The following is a 6,593-nucleotide window of genomic DNA, read 5'->3' as shown; positions in this document are numbered from 1 at the left end:
AGAGCCAGTAATATATACACACGTATTATGTGTATACATATGTATGTGCTCAGTTATTTAGTCATTTGTGACCTCATGGACTGTAGCCCGCCAGGTTCCTCTGTCCATGAGATTTTTCAGGCAAGAATAATGGAGTGGGTTGCCATTTCTTTCTCCAGGGGATCTTCCCCATCCAGGAATCGAGCCTGCATCTCTTGCATCTCCTGCATTGGTAGGTGAATTCTTTACCTGTATGGGCTTTTCTGGTGGTGTCCTGGTAAAGAATCCGCCTACCAAATTCAGGAGACAAGAGTTCAATCCCTAGGTTGAGAAGATCCCCTGGAAGAGGAAATGACAACCCACTCCAGTGTTATTGCTTGGGAAATCCCATGGACAGTGGAGCAGGCTACAGTCCTGGCAGGCTACAGTCCATGGGGTCACAAGAGAGTCAGACTCAACTTAGTAACTAACAACAAAATACACACATAATTGCAGCTTGCACAGTTATGGAGACTAGCAAGTCGAGCATCTGGAGGGTGGGTTGGCAAGTTGGAGAGCCCAGGATGATGATGATGCTGCGGCTGAAGTCCAGTGGCAGCCTTGTACAGAGTTCCCTCTTCCTGGGGGAAGTCAGTATTCAGGTCTAAGCAGGACTTCAACTGATCGGATGAGTCCCACCCACATTAGGAAGGACAACCTGTTTTACTCAAAGTCAGCAATTTAAATGTTAATCTCATCCCGAACACCCTCACAGAAGCATCTAGAATAATATTTAGCCACATATCTAGACATATATAGCCAAGGTGACACGTAGAGTAACCATCACAGCAGGTAAAAACATCCCTGCAACAAGCAGCTGATCCTCACACAACGCAGCAGCTTGAGCTCAGGGTCTGCCCACAGCATCACTGCCCACCAGCTGTGGGACTTTGGACAAGTCAGCTTGTGTGTCTGGGTCATGCCCTGCACTGATGAGGGATGCAAGGGTCCTGCACCTTGAGGCTGGGACATGGATTGCAGGGGAAGGTGTTAGTAAGGGCTTAACAGGATGGCCAGCACACAGGATACCTGGGAAGCACCAATGCTCAGCAGAAGCAGCACAACCTTATTGGCTGCTGAGCCAAGGACCTGCCCTCCACCCTCCACTCCCCTTTTCCTCATCTACTGATCCTCCCTGCATCTGTTTCACTCCTGACTGCTGAGTCGTTAGCTCAATCCCCAGCCCTCCTCCCTGGGGACAGATCCATCACTGCCGATGACCTGGTCCATTTGCTTCATCAATCACTAGCTTCTGCTTCAGCCAAGCCCTTTGGACCCTTCCCTGATATCTGACCACATGGCCACCAGCACCGCCCACCTTGGAGCTGACCCCGTTTCCCCCCACCACACACATGAACCCGACACAGACACACATATGATGAAGACACAGAGGCATGCAAACATACGTATGCACACATAACCCAACACACACACACATATACATGAATACTCCAGCACATTCACACATGCACACACACTCCAGGATTGGACAGCTCTCCCGATTTTTGAAAGAAAGCACTTGGTGTATAAAATCCCCTTTTATCTCCAGGCTGTCATGAGAGCCGGTCACTTCCGGCCCTCTCAGAGGGCTGTCATCCTGGACTCCGTAGTTTTAAATATCGTCCAGTTTTGTTCAAAAATGTTTACAGAGGCCTCCTCTGTGTCCGGGCCAGTGCAGCATTCTGGGTGTACAGACACAAGAGTGAGAGCATGTGATGTAATCTTCTTGGCACCCTGATGTTACTTTCAGGGACGATGTGGCCCGGGGGCAGACGGATGCTTGGCACAGAAAAGGGCCTGACAGCCAAGGTACTTTCCTCCACCACAGTGAATGAGCACCACACATGTGTCGGGGGCTTGACTGAGCCCTCTGAAAGCTTCCACCAGAGGATGTCGTGGTCCCAGCTGTGAGCTACCCCTGGGACAGGCCCCAAGGGCTGTGCCGCCCGCACTGTTGCCGGAGCATCGGCTCCACAGCTGGTCTTTGACCGCCCCCACCCTTGGAGGCGCTTCTTGGCAGAGCCAGAGGTGGAAGCCCATCACTCAGAGGGCATCAGGACCCTAACTCCGTGTCGTCTATGACCAAGCATCCCTGAGCAGTGAATCTGTACCAGACCCAGGGACACTGGGATGGACCACAGTGGCCCTGTCCTCAGGGAGTAGGTTAGTCAACAAACTCCCTTGGGTTATAGGATGTGATCTTCAAAGCCTCCGTGGCTCTACTAGTCCTGAACACAGGCAATGTTCTGAGCTCTCTCTAGGCTGGCAGCAAGTTGTCATTTATGAAGCTTTTACAGATAACTTCCCTGGTGGCTCAGACGGTAAAGCATCTGCCTACAATGCAGGAGACCCGGGTTCGATCCCTGGGTTGGGAAGATCCCCTGGAGAAGGAAATGTCAACATACTCCAGTATTCTTGCCTGGAAAATCCCATGGACGGAGGAGCCTGGTAGGCTATAGTCCATGAGGCTCCAAAGAGTCGGACATGACAGAGCGACTTCACTTGCACTTGCACTTTCATCCTAGAAAACTGCTGGGAAACCCTAGTGACACAAATACATTGATGGAAGAATCCAGGGTTTGTCCCGGGCATGAATTAGGGCCTCAGAAGTGCACCATGGTGAGCAAGAACCCAGCCTCTGAGGCCAGAGAGACCTGGCGTCCAATCCTGGCTCTGCTCCTTGCAGGCTGTGTGACCTTAGAGAAGTCACGCAACCTCTCTGGGCCTCATTTCCTTCACCTGTGACATGAAGCTGATGACAATCACACTGACCACAGAAAGAGAGGTAAGGGCGAAAGCATCACACGAGCACTTACTGGCAAACTAGCATAAATAATAAGTGCTTCTTACATGTTTGCTGTTATTATTATTATTGAAATGTGGTCCCAGACACTTTTCACATTCGAAGCCCTATCCACTGCAGCCAGCCAGGCACAGGGCCGAGCAGCACACGGCAGCGTTTTGCCTGTAAAAACATTTTGGTGCAATTTTCTGACCCGCAAAAATATTTTTACAGTGAAAACGCACGTCTGGCGTGGACTGCTTAGTCTCACTGGCTTGTGTAGCTTCTCGGGAAAATAAACAAAAGTGAATTTGCCGACACCAGGGGATGGACTCAAGTCAAACAAACGTGGCCTTCACTGCCCCAGTGTGGCCCCCGCCTGGCCCAGAGGAGCAGTGGAGTCTCAGACCAAATCACCTGACCCAAGAGGCCCCAGACACAGAGCCTCACAGACTGAGGGCGGCGGGGACCCGGGGGGCAGAGCCCACCTCCGGCTTCTCAGAGGAGGTGACAGGCCAGAGAAGGAAGGGGACCGCCCGAGATCACACAGCAAGACACACAGCAAGGTGTATTTGTTCACTTGTTTGGAGATTTGATGTTACAGAAGACACACTGATTCTTTCCTGTTAATTAATTTATTTGGATTGAAGTATAGTTGATTTATAATATTTTAAGTGTATAGCAAAGTGATTCGGATATATATATATATATATACCTTTTCAGATTCTTTTCCATTACAGTTTATAACAGGATATTGAATATCGTTCCCTGTGCTATACTGTAGGACCTTGGTATTTATCTAGTTTATATATAAAGCAGTGTGTATCTGCTAATCCTTGCTTCCCAGGTAGCACAATGGTAAAGAATCAGCCTGCCAATGCAGGAGATCTAAGAGATGCAGGTTTGATCCCTGGGTAGGGAAGATCCCCTGGAGGAGGAAATGGCAACCCAGTCCAGGATCCTTGCCTGGAAAATTCCATGGACAGAGGAGCCTGGCAGGGCCATGAGGTCACAAAGAGTCAGACATGACTGAACACACACACACACACACACACATCTGCTAATCTCCTACGCCCAATTTATCCCTCCCCTTCCATTTCCCCTTTGGTTAACCATAAGTTCGTTTTCTATATCTCTGAGTCTATATCTATTTTTCAAATGAGTTCATGTGTACTATTTTTTAGATTCCACGTATAAGTGATGTCCTATGGCATTTGTCTCTGACTTACTTTACTCGGTATGATCATTTCTAGGTCCATCCATGTTGCTGCGAATGGCGTGACTTCATTCTTTTTTGTGGTAAGTAATATTCCATTCTGTATATACACCACATCTTCTTTATCCATTCATCTGTTGATGGACATTTAGGTTGCTTCTAATGTCCTGGCTATTGAGAATAGTGTTGCTGTGAACATAGTAGGCTTCCCTGGTAGCTCAGCTGGTAAAGAATCTGCCTGCAATGTGGGAGATATGGGTTCAATCCCTGGGTTGGGAAGATCCCCGGGAAGAGGGCATGGCAACCCACTCCAGTATTCTTGCTGGAGAATCCCCACGGACAGAGAATCCTGGTGGGCTACAGTCCACGGGATTGCAAAGAGTTGGATATGAGTGAGCGACTAAGCAACACATAGCATGTTAACATAAAGGAATATGTATCTTTTCGAATTAGTTTTTCACACACCGGTTTTTTTAAGGAGGCCATTCCCATCAGTGTAGGGAGGGGAATGTGGTTTGGGGAGATGGTCTGACGTGGCCAACGTCATCATGGCCAGGGCTCGTGCTTCCTTCCTTCTCTCTGATCCTGGGAAACCTTTCCCCTACCCTGGATAACTGCTTCCCAGTCAACCTACTTTGTCCAAAAAGATGGTGGGAAAGTCGAGAATAAGCACAAGTCTTGAGAGAAAACAGAATTAACTAAATGTGTGACCACAGACATGCTAGCAAACGCCCCATATGCTACAATTTTGTCCCTTGTAACATGCCAGGGAAAGACAACAAGTAGTGACAGATCTGTGCAGTGGAATACTACACAGCAAGGAAAAAGAATGAAACACACAGAGACACTCTACTTGCTGAATCTCACAGAAGTCGCTGGACTAAAAAAGGCCAGGCAGAAAAGACTGCTCCATTGACGTAAAGTTCAAGAACAGACAAAACTCCTGAGGTGAGAGGGGCCAAAACAGTGGTTGCCTCTGGGGTGGGGCAGGCACTGGGAGCGGACACTCAGGGGGCCGGAAACATCCTGCATCTGAGTTTGAGTGCTGGTTACCTGGTGCTACAGGTGTGACACGCAACCAATTCAGCCCTGATGGTTCCTACACTTTCACATGAGTAAGTCAGGCCTCAACACAAATAGCCAGAATGAAATGATGGTGACAGAAGCACCTCTTGCACGGAGGTCAGTGGCGAGGCTGACGCGCTGAGGGGGAGAAGGCAAACACTATTCCCCTTTTAGTTACTGTCTTGATCACTATTTGGAAATCACATGTTTTTCTCCCATGTAGATTCCTCCATGATTCACTCATTCAGTCATTCACTCAGTGCCCGTTGGGCTCCAACAGGGAATTTGGTGCCAGTACAGTACAATAGGGCCGGCACTTCTTCCAAGTCACTCCCCGCCAGTGGAGACGGGTTGCCAGAGGGGCACCTGCAGCGCTGATGGAACCAGGCAGGGGGTGCGGGAGGAAGGCACTCCTGGTGCTCACCAGCCCCCAGCAGGTGCACACACTGCGACCCCAGAATCAGCACTGCGGCAAGTGCCCAGGGGCAAAGCCTGGGGTGCAGGATGCAAAAATCAGGAAGTCCTGGAGTTGTCTGGGGCGCAGGAAGGCCTCCAGAGGACATGGCACCTCAAGGATGAGACAGCAATTGACCAGAGGAAAAGGGGGCGGGGAAGGCGCACCAGGCCAAGGACCGGAGGGGACAATGGCCATGTGTGGGGAAGGGGCGAGCGTGGAGCAGTGGCATCGGGTGAGAGGAGGCTGATGCCTGCCCAACAGGACATGGCAGGAGAACAGCACAATATGAGGCAGGGCCAACTCGGGCCGGGATTCCAGGCCCTGTCAAGAATTTGGGTCTTTCTGTAAAGATGGGCCCATAGGCTGGGGTTCTGAGGTTTAAGCAGGAGCCTGACATGGTAAGAACTGGAGCTTTTCCGTCATTCTGCATGCTAGGTGGAGAGTGGCTCAGAGGCAGGCCTGCAGGGGACATGAGAACTTTAGGGCCTGTAAGAGTCATCCAGGCAAGAAGGAGAGACTGACCATCAGTATGGACAGCAGACAGACCTCCTCCCTTCCTAGGAGGTGCAACCCAGGTCTCAGTGACCAGACAGTGTGGAGGCTCAAGAGAAGGAAGGCTTCTGGCTGATGGACAGGTTTCTACCTGAAGCAACTGGGTGGAAACAGTGGAGGAAGACAAGTTTGGGGTCCCCGAAGTCCAGAATGTTCTCATCTCTTCTCAACATCAACCCTTGCGCATCCCAGTGTGGACCAGTCACCCCAGTTGCTGTGGAAAAACCCAGCTGAGCCAGAGGTGCTGGAGAAGCAAGCCCAGCCACCCTAGTACCCTCCCAGCCCCAGACCTGGAGCTTCTGCAACATCATGTGCCTGCGAGTCCCCGTGCATCTTGGTCAAATGCAGGTTCTCATTAGGTAGATCTGGGCTGAGCCCAAGAACTTGCAGTCAAACAGGCCACTGCTGTTCGCCGGTGACCACGCCTAGTGGCAAGGGGTTTGCAGGCCCTGCCCGGCTGAGTGTCAGGCTTGCCGATCCTGCCTGGGAGGACCAGGAGCACA

At 50.7% G+C, this 6,593-nt stretch overlaps 1 non-coding gene across 1 annotated transcript; it reads left to right on the top strand.

The window, feature by feature from the left end:
- Positions 1-2,321: 2,321 nt before the first annotated feature.
- Positions 2,322-2,393, top strand: TRNAC-ACA. Its single transcript has one exon. It is a non-coding gene; the product is annotated as a tRNA-Cys (tRNA).
- Positions 2,394-6,593: the final 4,200 nt, after the last annotated feature.

The sequence above is a fragment of the Cervus canadensis genome, chromosome 17, assembly GCF_019320065.1.
Source record: "Cervus canadensis isolate Bull #8, Minnesota chromosome 17, ASM1932006v1, whole genome shotgun sequence".
NCBI lineage: Eukaryota > Metazoa > Chordata > Mammalia > Artiodactyla > Cervidae > Cervus > Cervus canadensis.
The sequence above is the reverse complement of the archived record's forward strand: the minus strand, read 5'-3'. Positions and strand labels throughout refer to the sequence as shown.